Here is a 15,705-nt window from a genome sequence, read left to right on the forward strand (position 1 = left end):
TCCTTTGCACAAGTCAAAAGAGACTTGCTAAACCTTTAACCCAAGTCGGTGTTTTCCTGCAAAGCAGTCTTTCCAAGAAAACTGATGAGCCTGTTTCTTTCTCTTTCTTTCGTCCTCAGAGCATGGCACCCTCAGAGATAACTCCCACTGTCCATCCTGTTTTTTCTGTGGTTAAAAATGAGAATTTGGATAGGTCACTGACCCACAGATTACCCTTAGAAAATCCTGCCCCTTGATCTTCCATGCAACTGACTGTGCACTTAAGCAACTGAAATTTCTCAGTGATCATCTTAGTAACCAGAAGTGAAACCAGCAGCCAAGCTGACTTATAACATCAAAAGCCAACTCTGCTTCTTTTTGGTAGTTTCATGAAACTATTGGGAAAATTGCCCTCTAGTCCTGGAGTACTTTTCAACTCACCCGCATGTGTTCTCACTCCTCACTGCTCCTTGAGAATACTCACATTACTGTAACCTCTGCCATCTTTCTTTCTGTCCCTCTTTCATCCTTGTTTTTTAAATTCTTTCTTTTCTTCGTTTCTCCTTTCCTGTTTTAATGAATTTCAGGTGCGGAGGATTGTCTTAATCATAGGTCTCAGTTTATGATATAGTTTATGATTCACTATCATCATGAGTCTCTACAAGAACTCTTTATTATTTCGTATAAATGTCATTCTTCCCTTTTCATCCTGATCCTCACTCCTTCTTCCTCAGGCCCCCAACCTAAGGTCTGATTTGTGTTACTTGCATATGTATATGTTTGTAGCAGGTACTGCTCCCTGTCTTCCTCATATACTAAGAGAAATTATACTTGGGTGCTAGCCATGAATACACCACTTAATGTTGGCCATTGGAGATGAGCAAAAGTAATGTATCAACTTCTAGGTTGACCTGTAAGTAGCAATGTACTCGTCTTTTCTTTTTTACCTTGCCAGTGGCAGATTGCGATTGCGTGGTAGGAGGTCAAGCAGCCACACAGAAGCCATGTAAGTCATGAGTTGAGGGTGGCAAAAAATGATAATAGAACCAGCTTGGGCCCCTGATGATTTTGAATCATAATACCCCCCTGGATTGCCTACTTGAATTTTTAAAAGAGAAAAAAAAAAGATACAGAAATCTCTTATTATTTTGAGTGCTTCCATTATAGACATTGACCCAATTTCCTAAATAAGTATAGCATCGTTGCAAAGTATATAGGGACATTTAATATGTCTCCATGTGTTTCAAATTTAAATGGTATTTTTCTGTTTCTTAGGTTTTTTTCACTGAGCACTATTTTAAAGAAATCTATCCTAGCTGCAATGAGCACATCTAGTTCTTGCTTCTATGAGCTGCAGAGACCACTATGCATCTCTATTATATTTTCCTATACACTCCCCTACTGACAGACACTTAGAGTGCTTCCAACTTCCCACTACCACAAATACCACCATGATAATATCTTTATGAAAGTTTAAAATAATTTTTTCTTGGGTATATGTAGAAGAGAACACTTGCTAGTCATAGAGTAATCTCACGTTGAATTATAAAGTTCTGCCAAATCACTTTGCAGAATGGCTATACCAGTCTGTACCTCCATTAGCAATGTCTGGGGGCTCCAACTCCTCTACATCCTGGCCTATAGCTTGTGTTATTTTATTTTTTAATTTTTGCCAAACTCAAGTGACACATTTTTATTTGAAGTTCTGTGATTATTAGTTTTCACGTAATGGTTCATACACTTGTTAGCCATTTGGGCTTTCCCTTCTGTGACTGCCTCTTCATACCCTTTCTCCAATTCTTAGTATACTCTTGATATTAAGTCATGTTGGTTTTAATCACTTTTATTCATGATCTTTCAAGGCAAATATCCTTAGTATTATTCATTGAGAACTTGTAGACATTTGATATGTTTCCACATTGGTCTGCAGCTTATATCTGATTCCCACAGGAGTGTGCACCCCCACCCCAAGCCCAGTCGTGACCCTGACTTTGCCAATGTCACTGAGCTGCATATTATCCTTGGTTTCACCAACTCCACTCGTAAAACGATTTTCCCCTCATCCCTTCCTCTCTACATTTTAGCCCCCCAAATCTGAACGTAGCCATCAAATGGCGACCCTCTTCCTTTCCTATAGCCTCTTTTCCTTCCTCTGCAGTTAAGGAGCAGAGGGAAACAGGATGTGGTTGGGATTATGCAGCCAGAGGCTAACACTCAAATCTTCATTACTTGGAAATGAAAACTTGGATGGAAATTTAGATGAGAAACTTGTAAAGTCTCTCCTGATTCTAAAATGTCTGACTCTCTGGAGTACGTACAGGAATTTACAGAGCTTTTCTTTTTAAATCAAGAGGTTTCCACTGGCTTTACTTCTTATTTCCAGCTTAGTTTTTACTGACTTCATCAGAAAGCCACTCTCCCTCTGGATTTGGTAAAACTTGCCTTCCCCTTAGCAAAGCCTGCTGCCACTTACATCAGGAGGTCATGAGAGCTGTCGAAACTGCAATTTTCCTTTACATAGTCCAGAGAGAATGTCAACTCACGAAAGTCAGTACAAAAACTTTCATGCAGCTAAAGAAGAAAATCTTTTAAAAGAGCTCCACCTATTAACAAACCAGGTAGGGAATAAAGCTGATTTCATTCTTGGAATAGGAAGAGGAAAAGATGTATAACTTCTGGGGGCTCTTGGGGTTGACCAGAGGCCTTTATGATATAATAGTCTCTTAGCCGTCACTTTCAGCCTTAATCACGATTCACTGCTAAACTATTCAGTCTGGTAGTCAATACTTTCAGTGTCTTGATATTTTATTCTTCCACTATTTCTGCTTAGGAAAACACCAACCAAGGATTAACCCAGCCTTCTTCTTTCTCTGTTCCCACAGAGAACCACTCCTGCTGAGCATCTCTGGCAAAAGCCATACCGTGGTGCTGATTGAGGCTCTTGACAAATTCATGTCTCCAACCTCAGCTGGAATCTAAATGAATACCTCCATCAGTGTCACCTGTTTCAGTGGAGGGCCTCACCAGTTACCTAATCAGAAACCAGGCAGTCATCCTGACCCTCCCCTGACCCCATCCCCAGCATTCAGCCAGCCATGAATTTCTGTTGCTTCTCCTTCCTTAACATCTCTCAACTCTTTTCTCTTTTCTCCATCTCTGCTAGGCCTATATCTCTCACTTGGATTACTATAAAAACTTTCTCTTCCCTGCCTGCTCCACACTATGCATTGAATCTGCCGCAGCTTTCAAAAACCTTTTGATAGCTATTGAATAACTTCGGGACAATAGCTAAACCTTTAAGCATAGCAGGAACAAGCCTTTCAAATCTGATGTCAATTCCACTTGTCCAGCTTCATTGCTTACCATTTACTCCCCTGCAAACTTATGCAGTCAATATCAATTACTGTCTCCTCCCTGCACCAGGCTTTCTAATGCACCTTGGCATTTGCACATGCTGTTTCTTTTTAAATTGCTACCACATCTTTCATCTGCTTCTTCTATTCAAGCTTCAAGGTAGAGCTCAGACATCTCCTCCTCCTGAAACACTTCCTTGAATTACCTGTCCTCAAAATGCAGCAAAGTTGGGTAACCATCCTTTGGTTCTCCTACCAGCCTCTGTCAAGGCCCTTAGCACACTGCACTATAATTGCTTATCGGGCATCCTTCCTCTACGAGAGAGTTTTTCTGCTGCTTCTTGTATCTGTAATCCCAGTGTCTAGCACAGTGACTAGCACTCAATAAAAGTTTGTGAAATAAACAAACAAATAAACAGTAAGAATTCATGTCTACATCAGCAGACATGGCCAAGGGTGCTTACAGAAGCCTAAGGACTAGTCCAGTAGCTTGCTTAAGAAAAGCATGATGAAAATCTGTCAGTTATGCACTCTTCCATAAATCCTTGTCAGTCCCAAAAGGATGTTGTAGTTGGCCAAATGTTCAGCAGAACAAATGCTCACACCAACCCCATGTGTACACTGTCCCTACTTCAAAACAGGATGTCCATTGTTTTGCATGATAAGGAAAGGTGAACTTAATATAAAGATATGAAAATGGTCAACTAACCCAGCCTAGAAAGTCCTTAGGAAAGTAGGCCTTTTATGAATGGAGAAACACATTCTGCAGGAGAAAGAATGTCAGGAAACATGTCAGACAGGGTTATACACTTGATTGCAGTTGAACTGTAGCTACATACAGAATGTGGAGGGTGTTAGTGCAGAGGGAGGTGGACATACTGGGGAAAGGAGACAAGTTTTCATAAGAGCAAGGACCTTGTTTGTTCACTTCGGTATTTGCAGCCACTAGAGTAATGCTGAGTATATCATAAGCACTCAATAAAAATTTGATGAATTTGAAATAAATTCTTGATTGATAATATAGCAAAATATTAACACTGATTGGCTCTGGGTGTAGTACTCCAAATCATTTTTTTCCCCGCCTTGTTATGCTTCATGGTTCTATTCAAATTTCCCACATGAGTGTACATTCCTTTTATAATTCCTCTTATCGTCATAAGTGTTTCATGAAAACAAAAGGAAATGATTGTGTAATGTGATCATATGGCAGTGGAGGTGGTGGGAGTGGTGATACTACTGTAGAATAAAGGTTCTGCCCACTCATTATTTCTTTATGCCTCCATCCTTGGCCAAGGGGCATTCCTTATACAGAGCAGTTAAGAATAAAAGGTCATTGTAGAACCTAAAATGTCTTCTGTGACCTACTACCTTTTTCCTCTCTCCCTGAATTCCTCTTTCACTTACAGCGAAGAACTGTGTGGGCTGCATGTGAAGAAGGTAAAGAGTCAGGAAAATGATAGGGATTTTCCATGCATTTTAAAAATTGTGTGGGAATCTGTTCTTTCAAACCAAATGAAAAGCTATTTAAAAAGCAAGCCCTATTCCTCGTATGTACAAATGAAATACTTCTATGAGTCCTTGAGCAGCCTGAGAATGCGCCCCCCCCACCAGTGCACTGTCACTCAACTAGACTTAAAAGCATGGAGTTAGGATGATAACACTGCTCTCGCTTCTATGAGTCCTTGAGCAGCCTGAGAATGCCACCCCCCACTAGTGCACTGTCACTAAACTAGATTTAAAAGCATGGAGTTAGGATGATAACACTGCTCTCCAGCTCCCCAAGCCTCGCCCCCAAACAACAGTATCACCAAATACTTCATAAAATCGCCAATGAGGAAATAATTAGCAAGGATTAAGTATAATGAGCAGAGCAACCGAAGCCACAAATCAAGGGATATGGATAACAGAGAAAAATAAATGCTTTCAGCTGTTGTTTGAGAGGAACTGGAGCTGAGAGAGGAAGGGGGAGAGAGAGGAGGAGTGGGGAGAGGGAGGGAAACTGCACAACAAAATCTCAAGGGAATTTACCAGCTACATAAACTGTCGGCAAATGGTCAATTTACACTTAGGTACAAGTTCAAAGTCATTTCAACCATTAGGATCATTCGGTTTTGCCTTCCAAGAAGCCAACAATAATACCATTAATTTCTAAGGTGAAGTCTCATTTAAGATGGAAAGGAGAATCCTTCTGCTTACACATACCTGTGCTTTCCCCAGATGTAACCTGCTTGCCCAACTATTCAAGAAACCCAGTTCATTTGCAACTTATAGTTCTCTGTTGCTGTCACTTTCTGCTATTGGCTTCTAAGTATGGCTGTTTGTAAATTTCCTAACAATTAGAATTGGAAGGCATCTGCTTCCATCTAATTCTATTCCAAAATTATTGAATTTATCCACATCCTTGACCATGAACAAATCCATACCCCATTGCCCCACTGTTGTTGTTCTTGGTTTTTGCCCAGATTTGTTGTCCATAAAATACTATTTCATTATCCAAATGACATGGGATTCCAGGGTATGATGCCCTCCTTGTTCTTTCTTTCTCGTCTATCTGGCCACATCTTTAGTATTTTGACACAAAAGATGCCCAAGAAATACTGTAGGTTGATTGAAATTTTCCTTTATATTGATTCTTTTCTTATTAACTTTTGGTGTCTTCCCTTTAATTCTTTACTTTCTCTCATTACAGCAAATCCTAAATATTACATAATTTACGTAGTTTTAATTTTGAACTCTTATGAATGCAAATGGCAAATCAGCTTGTCTAGCCTTGAATTCTGGTCTCTATCCAGTGCCTCCAAACTCCAGAAGCACTTTCTCTGAGTGTCCTTTCAGCAAGAAAAGCTAATATTCAAAACCTTTCCGTAGTCCCCATTAGGCAGAACTCTCACGTATTGTAGTTTTCATCTCTAAAGTTTGACTGGTAAGACAATATAGAGGTGTTCACAATATTGAATTACATTCCTGATTATGTACCTGATGCTGTCACATTGATTACATCCATAACTACCTAATCATTGATCTCACAGATGCCAGAAATAATTTTGAAGTGAGCTTTCTGAAGGTTGAAGCAGAATAGCAGATTATGGCCAAATATTGAGTTAAAACCAAGGTCTGATGAATTCTTAATTATAGTCTTTTCTCTATCCAGAATGTAGGCATGAATCCACGGGGCCGGGAAAGGCAGAATCTAGCAACAGAAGATACCATGTTATGTTCCGAAGTACTTCTCCTTTTGATTGAGGCTTAATTACTAAATCATGCCAGCCTCAATCTTTTTAAGATGCTTATAAGTCTTCATGCAAAAATTGCTTGCAGGCCCACACCTTTGGACCGTCGTATACATCTCTGAGTGTGTTTAAATCCCTGTTAGCCCTCTGTGACACATATATACCTACAAATATTAATTTTTGAGTGCCTGCTGCATAAGAGCTATATATTATATATGTTAAATGGTTTTAAATATATATACACACATATATATTAAGTATATATACGTATTTCTAATTTTCATGACAATTCTATGGGTAACTTCCACTTAAATATGGGGGTTGAATATGCATATTATAATTCTCGACAAAAATGAAGTAAAAGGATTTTTTCTAAAGGCATAAGCCCACAAGGACAGAGAATGGGAGGAGGGATAACACAACATTGTAGAAGCTGAAAGCAGATGAATAAATGGTAATAGGCATAAGAGAAAAATTCGCAAAAACTTAAGCCCAGAGTAAGAGAAGCCCATCAATAAGCTGATTTACTCCGTAGAATCCCAGAAAGGCTCAGAAATTAGAGAATCCAGAGACTTACGGATGTGGGAGTGTTCTTTCAGAATGTAGGAAAATTGGTTGAAAATGGGATAAAGAGAGGATTTTTAAAACTTTAAGAAAATGAAAAAAAAAGAAAAAAGAAAAACTAGGCGCTAATACAAAAGTTAAGGAACAGACTCATAGACAAAGACAATAGTTTAGTGGTTATCAGAGGGAAGGGGAGAGGGGAGAGGTAGAAAAGAGTAAAGGGGTCAAAAATATGGTGATGAAAGGAGATTTGACTTTGGGTGGTAAACACACAATGCAATATACATATGATGTATTATTGGATTATTTACTTGAAACATATGTAATTTTATTAACGAATGTCACCCCAATAAGTTAAAAAAAGTTAAGGATCAGAAAGACAGTAGTGTGCAAAGATCTGAAAGAAAGTTATTTTCAACCCAGAATTCTCTACTTAATTATACAAATAGCAGGGTAAAATAAAGGCATTTTATATTCAAGTCATAAAATTTACCTCCTATGCACCCTTTCTCAGGAAACTACTAGTGCTGTGAGCTACAGTAAAGAAAGCACAGTAAGAGATAAGTCAAGACAGCTAAAAACATTAGGACCCAGGAAACAGAAGATCCATTACACAAGAGGGGAAGGAACTCACCAGGAGGATGCAGAACAAAGCAGTCAAGAGCTCAAAGCCATAAGCCTACAAAATGACCACCCCAGATAGAGCAGGAAGATAAGACAATGAAAGCCAGTGCTCCCTAATATGTTCAACCAAAATGAGACTTATGCTTCAATGGAGAGCATGGGATGATAAAGATGTTGATAAAGATGTGAGGTTGAAATCTGAGAGTAAAACCTCATTTATGATAGTAAAACTCAGAAGATTATATCTAAAATCAGAAAGCAAGAAATCGTAGCATAAACTAGTCATTTATAAATATGGTAGTAAATGCAGGAACGAAAATTAAAAGGAGACCTAGGCTCTCAAGGAATAAGATTCAGTGTGTAGAGTGGTAGGATAAAGAATTTCCTTTTGTTGGTTGTTATGGGCTAAATTGTATATTCCTCAAATTTATATATTGAAGCCCTAACCCCTAATACCTCAGAATGTGACTTTATTTGTAGATAGGGCCTTTAAAGAGGTAATCAAGTTTAAACGAGGTCATATGGGTAGACTTAATCCAATCTGACTAGTGTCCTTATAAGAAGAGATTTGGACACAAAGATACCAGGGATGCGCACACAGAGGGAAGACCATGTGAGGACACAGGGAGAAAGAGACCATCTGCAAACCAAGAAGAGAGGCCTCAGGAGAAATCAAACCTGTGGACACACTGGTCTTCGACTTTCAGTCATCAGAACTCTAAGAAAATAAATTTCTGTTGTTTAAGCCACCTAGTCTGTGGTATTTTGTTCTGGTATCCTGAGCAGACTAATACATGACAAGGAGTCATGTAAATTTTCACTTTTTAAACAATGTATCTGTACTACTACTACTACTACACGTTTAAAAAATAGTTAATAAATAAAATAACCATGTAAAGTAGCTCTTATAAGAAAGAAAATTAGAGTTCAGATTAGCTGAAGAATATGCCCAGGGTGATGCATCTGAAGCCAGATATGTCTCACCCAGGGCCCTGTATTTCCCAGCTTCTCTTAAAGTCTGAGAGGCATCACAAAGGCCAATTGTTGGCATTGCCTTTGTCTTCTCACATACATAACCTGGCATACTGTGTCTTTAATCTACTTTTAGAACCAAGCTCTGGACATCACAGGTTCTCAAAAGCCAGATGATGATAGCTGTTTTTATGTGTCAACTTAGCAGGGTTAAGGAATGTCCAAATAGCTGCTAAGGGATGTCTGAATGTGTCTGTGACGGTGTTTCTGAAAGAGATTAGTATTTGAATCAGTAGACTGAGTAAAAAAGATTGCCCTCACCGATGTGGTTGGGCATCACTCAATCCACTGAGGGCCTACATAGATCCAAAAGGTGAAGGAAAGGTGAATTTGCTCTCTGCTTGAAATAAGACGACCACCTTACCTGCCCTTAGACATCATTGCTTCTGGTTCTTGAGCCTTCAAATTTGAACTGGAACTTACACCATTGGCTCCCCTGATTCTCAGACTCTCAGACTGGGACTGAATTTATAATGCTGGCTTTTCTGGTTTGCCAGCTTGCAGATGGCAGATCATGGGATTTCTTGGTCTCCGTAAGTGCATGAGCCAATTTCTGTAATAAATTTCCTCATTCTTCTTTCTTTCTATCATCTATCTATTGTCTGTCTGTCTGTCTATCTATCTATCTATCTATGTAAGTGCATGAGCCAATTTCTGTAATAAATCTCCTCATTCTTCTTTCTATCTATCATCTATCTATTGTCTGTCTGTCTGTCTGTCTATCTATCTATCTATCATCATCATCTAGCTATCATCTATAATCTATCATCTATCTGTCTGCCTATTCATCCATCCATCCTATTTGTTCTGTTTTTCTGGAGAACCCTAACTAATACATTCGGATATCATTTCTTTGCTTCTATATTTTCCACTCCAGGCAATCTGAAACATCACTGCTGGGCTCTTTTCTTAAACGTTGGTCAACCATATAACCCTAAAACTATCAAGGGCTACCTTTTATGTTTCTCATTAGATCTACCTTTGGATTAATTTTTATTTCTCTTTAGAAACCATTTTCGAGTCATAAAAGTAAAATAAATTGGCAAGGTGGGGTTTGGTGAGAGACCTAGGTTCCTCTAGCCATCTCAGATGTAGAGTTTGTTCTAAAATCATGCTTCACAAACTTTTTTGTGCATGATGTAAAACAAAAAGTATATTTTATCTGGCAACTATGCACATACACACATGCATGCAAATGCACACACATAAATGAAACCATAATTTCAGAAAATTAAACTTACTCTTATGTGTGGTACACAGCAATATTTTTTATTCTACTTTAATTCTTTTCATTTTTAGTGCTCATTGAAACCATCTTTTACCTTTACAATCCATTAATGGATCATTGGCTGCAGCTTAAAAAATATTGTCCAAAGTTTGCAGTGAGATTAACAATTCATTTGCTCTCATAACACTGTGAAGGATATAGAGCAGATTCTAATATCCTAATTCCCATATTTAAAATATTTTAAAAAGTTAGGATTCAGAGATCAATTAACATGCCTAAGGTCACTCAGCTAACCTGGGGCCAAAGACCCACCCTTTCCACTGTGCCAGGTGCTTCCACCCCCACCCCCAGCCCAGACTCACTGGGAGGTTGTTAGAACCGATAGGGGGTGTATTAAAATTATTTTAGGGGCAAGTAACAGAAAGTGCAATTAAAATCGCTTAAATTATAAGAACTAGTCATTATCTTACATAATTACTTTACAAATAGAGTTGATTATTTCAGTGGCTCAATAACATCTTCAAAGACTGAGGTTCTATCTTCTGCTCTGCCATCTTCAGTATTTGTGTCTTAGTTTCTCTCATGGTCTCAAGAAAATAGTCCAACTATGACAACCTCGGGAACAATTTCCAAAGTCCAGAAGAGACAATGTTCCTTCCTTTTTTCTTAGTAAGAGGGAGGGATAGATTCTTAGAAGTGTCCTTTGTCTCATCCAGAATTACAACCCCATAAGCCTGTCCTAACCTAATCACCGGCAAGGGTAGAGGAATTGACAAAAAAGGCTCAGAATCATAACCGTGTAGTCGTGGGTGAGTGGGTTAAGGTGATGGACTAGAAAAAAGGCTCAGAATCAGCCTGTGGGACTGAGGAGAGGCTGAATCTCCCCCCAAATCCCTGAATTCACAAGACCTAAGCAAATTTCAACTTCAATTTATCAGGAAGCAGCTGGAGGGGTGGTAATAACCGAGTAGGCAGCTGAATGTCTTTCACAGTGGGTGTTGATATAATTTCCCAGAAGGTGAAGGTTGCCAAATCTCTCTTACTCTTCTATTCTGTTTCTAGTTAGAATGCCTGATTCCTTCAGCTCTACTTAGCATCTATACTCTCCTCCATCTGCCTTTGGCCCTTGTCTTAATTCCTGTTTATCCCATCTCTAATCCATTCTAGGCTAATTCACACCCTACCCACTCATTCTTCATCATCGATCTCATTCATTCATTCATTCAGGCAATTACTCAGTTGTCATTCTTTTCCTATTTAATGAATACCTGCTATATGTCAGACACTGAACTAAGCCATGGGAAAAGAAAGATAAATAAGGCACCTCTCTGCCTATAAAGGCCCTATTTAAAACACAATGCACGTGCACATGTATTCTCAAATTTGGCATCTGCCGCTTTGAATGTAAAGGATGGCATGTAGCTCAGTGTCTCTAGGAAGCAGAGCCAGAGGCAGAGTCTAAAGTGATAGTAGTTTATTTGAGAGGTGCAGACCTTTAGGCAGTGAAATGAGGAAAAAAAAGAATTAAGGCAAAAAGAAGAAAGTAAAAAAAGAATAGGAAAGATGAGAAGCAGTGTGTTGTGATGCTTCCACACTGGCTACTGCCTCACAAGGAACAGCCAAGGACCCTAGAGGGATGGTAGGGCTTTCACTGGATAGAAACACAGGCATTGTCTTGATGGGCTTCAAGAGAAAACCAAACCTCAGAGCAGTCCAAGGAGAGAGAAAAATTAATCAACCTGGTCAGAGTTAATCCCATGGGTCAAAGTAAACCCCCTGAAGTGCTGGGTTGTGTCATTTGGTCCCTTTGGTGACTCCTTGTGATGTCAGATACCAAGCCCTGTGTGTCGTGGTTTCACTCAATTACAAAAGCAGAGGGGCACTTGACTCTGTGACTGAGAGCACCCCAATGGCACATGAAGACTGTGAAGGCCCACTGTCTCTGCAAATTACACTAATGGTCTTTTGGGGTGAATATAGATGGGATTCTCTGTTGTTCTTCTGTCCTTTGAATGACATTTTAATCTTTACACCCTTTAGCCCATGCCAACGTGTGATGTGTGATATTGTGATTTATAATAAGAAATATATATTTGGTCTTCTTCCTAGTTTCTGATACAGAGCTCCTAAAACCCTTGGAATATCCTAGGTGACAACAGCTATAAAGGTGTCTGATTATGGTAATAGGTGACTGGAAAGCACCTATGGATGAGGGCTGGTTGCCAGGGAAACCAACCATGTGATTAGAGGGTTGAAACTTTTAGTCCTCACCCCCTTGACCTCTGGAGATAAATGGGAGAGGGGCTGGTAGTTGAATCAATTACCCAAAGTCAATGATTTAATCAATAACTCCTCTGAAAAGTAGCCTCCGTTAAAAACCCCAAAAAATGAGATTTGAAGAGATTTCTGTTTGGTGAACTTGCAGAGAATGGGGGAGAATGTTGTAGCTAGAGAGGGCATGGAAGCTTCTGCCTTTTCCCCACACCTTGCCCTATGCTTCTCTTTTATCTAGCTGTTCCTGAGTTATGCTGTTTTAAAATAAACCAGTAATCTAGTAAGTAAAATCTTTCAGTTCTGTGAGCTACTCTAGCAAATTAATCAAACCCAAGGAGGGGGTGTCAGTAGCCCAGGTGACAACATGGGCTTGCCATTGTTATTTGAAGAGTGTGTATGGGTGGGGAGCAGTCTTGTAGGACTGAGACCTTAATCTATGGAATCTGATGTTATCTCCAGATAAATTCTGATACTAATAGAATTAAATTGAATTTTAGGACACCCAGCTGGTGTTGGAGAATTGCTTGTTGGTGTGGCAAACCCTCCCCCAGCCCCACCACAATGTTGATATTGGGTCCCAAACCCATATGATGCTAATGATTGCCATGATGGTAACAGTCAATCCTAGGTTTCCTCTGCTGCTTAAGGAAGCCAGTAGCTGGCTTCATCATTCCTTTCCTGCTTGATGAAAATTGTCCAAATGTGTGATTCTGTTCCTCCAGTTGCTATAAGCCCTCATCAAGTCACCTGTTACAACTCCTACAGTAACATATATCCCTTTGATTAAATGCAATGAATTAGAAAGAGGGTTGAGATTATTACTTTTGTTTTGCAAAACCAAACGAGGAAAAAAGAACTCCATGACCTTTTGAATGGTGTTTTCTCAAACTTTATGGCACATAAAAGTAACAAGAGGACTTGTTAAAAAGAGATTCTAAGGCCCACCCCTAGAGATTCTTATTCCCGAGACCTGTGTTGGGGCTTAATAATTTGCATTTCTAACATGATACTAGTTGATTCTGATATCAGTTCCAGGGCCATATTTTGAGAACTGCTGGTGTTAGAGGGGAAAGAATAGTTAAATATTAATATTCTGATTTAAATCTTTAGTAAACAGGCCAAAAGGACTACATTGCCTTAAAAAATAAAAAAAAACTAACTTACAATCTAGTGAGAGAGACAGAAAGTAAAAAAGAGAATGACAACATATTAGAAGGAAAAAAAAGCCACTATAGGAGTATGTACAAAACACTGTAGAAATAAATTTCTGGGCCCAGTATGGAGCTACTCCTGCTCTAGGTGCCAGGTCAGCAAACTGAAACTCAGATAACTCTTAGGTCTCTGTAAATGTTCTGCTTGACCAGAAATGCAGTATATTTAGTCAGTCAACCACCAAATACCAAGCCAGCCAAGTCTGGGCCTTCTCACTCCCAAACCAGGTTGACTGTGTGATTATAGATACCCAGGTGTTTTCTATTTGTTTCATCTTTGTTCCTTATTCTTTATCCTACGGAAGCTATTGTTTTCTGTCCCTTTGACAAATCAAAAAGAGACTGTCCACTTCATGAAGCATTACATAAAGTTTGTATCATCTTCATTGTCTTCTGTTTTTTTTTTTTTTTTAATCTGTTTTTGGCAATAAGGTACACTGTAAAACACCACAAAATCCCCAACCCAGTGGCACATCTGCCTAAGGTATTAGTTTGGCTTCATGAGATCCAAGATGTAGCTAAAGTTTCAGAGAATTGAGCGTACCGCATCAAAGCATACCTGCTTATTTTAGGTCTAAGAACTGAGGTTCTTACTAAATCTTACTAAGACAACCTAGAATTACAATGGCCTAGAGTTATCATGGGGAACATTCCGATTAAACATGCACTTGAAAGCAAAGGTTCTCATTTAACAAAAAATGGAATATCTATTTTAATTGGAATACATAAGCCTCCAAAAGCCTTCAAAATTCCAAAATAGCTTTACTGGAAGATTCATTGCAAAAGGCTACTAAAAATTTTAATGACACAAGTAGTACCTAAAACAGAAGACAGTAAGACTGACTTGTCTCCTACTACTTCTATCTTCCTTTACCTGAGTACACACTAATCCTCTATCTCAATTGCTTTTCCACTCTGAAAAGACCACAAGACTGTAAATCAAGATCACTAAGTTAGTTATCTGGCAGCTGCAAGAGCTTTAAAGCCAGAAATCTAAAACACCTGGGCTTCCCGCAATCTACCCTCCTAGGCATCTATCATCAAAACACTGGCCCAGAAATCTGCATGTCATTTGCTCCCAACTGGGACACTGGAAAAAAAGATTGCCTTCAAGGGTTTTGTCAAACCCTTCCACATCAACTCAAAGGCTGCCTTATCTACCTTCAAAGGAGGGCCTCCCAGGGTTGATGGGACTCCCAAGGATTCTCCATTAAACTATTATCAGTTATTCCCTTAAACAGCCAAGAAGAAACTAAAATTAAAATTAATGGAAAGCCTTGCCACATTCTGGTCAAACCCGGGCTACACTCCCTACTTTACATCCCACTCTGGACCCTGCAGATGCGATTGTAGGAAAACTGGCAAAAGCCAAAGAAGAGTCAGAATTCTTACCGGAGTCAGCTCTCCTGGGTCTGTAGTGCCTGGTTGAGAGAGGAAGGTAAAATTTCAGGCGGTTCCTTCCTTTCCAAATCTTGACTCACTGGTTGTCGATCTAAACAGCGATGCTTCTTGGCACAACACATTGCCTTCACTGGAAACACCTTCTCTGTTTGTGTCTTCCACCCATAAATTTAGCATCTTTTCTACCTTAACTAAGCAGTTATCATCCACTATGGTCATAACTTGTGCAGTTTGAAGTGTGACAGTAAAACAAGTACAAATTTCTTTTTCCCTCATCACAATTTCACAGATAGATTTGTTCTTACCGCAGATCTTAGCAACCTCAGCATACAATTGTTTTCTTTCCTTATTAAGCCAAGAACTTTCACCTTTTTACTCACTTTATGGTTTTGTGACCATTATTAAGTAAAATAAAGGTTACTTGAACACAAGCATTGTGACAACTCAACAGGCAATCATCTGATAACCTAGACAGCTACCAGGTGGGAAGCGTTTACAACGTAGAGACGGGATTCACGTCCTGGGCAGGACTGAGACTCGCGAGACTTCATCACACTACTCAGAATGGCATGCAATTTAAAACTGATGAATTGTTTATTTCTGGAATTTTCCATTTAATATTTTCAGACCGCAGTTGACCACAGATAAACTGCAGAAAGCAAAATCACAAATAAGGGGGCTACTACTACATCCTTATTCTAGTAATTAAGGTTTGGGGATTACCTGCATTAAATGTTTGCTGATTTATTTACTCTCCTTACCATGACAACTGAACTTTTGTTATTCAGGAAAAAAAAATAGAAAAAAGA

This window comes from Pteropus alecto, unplaced genomic scaffold (assembly GCF_000325575.1).
Source record: "Pteropus alecto unplaced genomic scaffold, ASM32557v1 scaffold70, whole genome shotgun sequence".
Classification (NCBI taxonomy): Eukaryota; Metazoa; Chordata; class Mammalia; order Chiroptera; family Pteropodidae; genus Pteropus; species Pteropus alecto.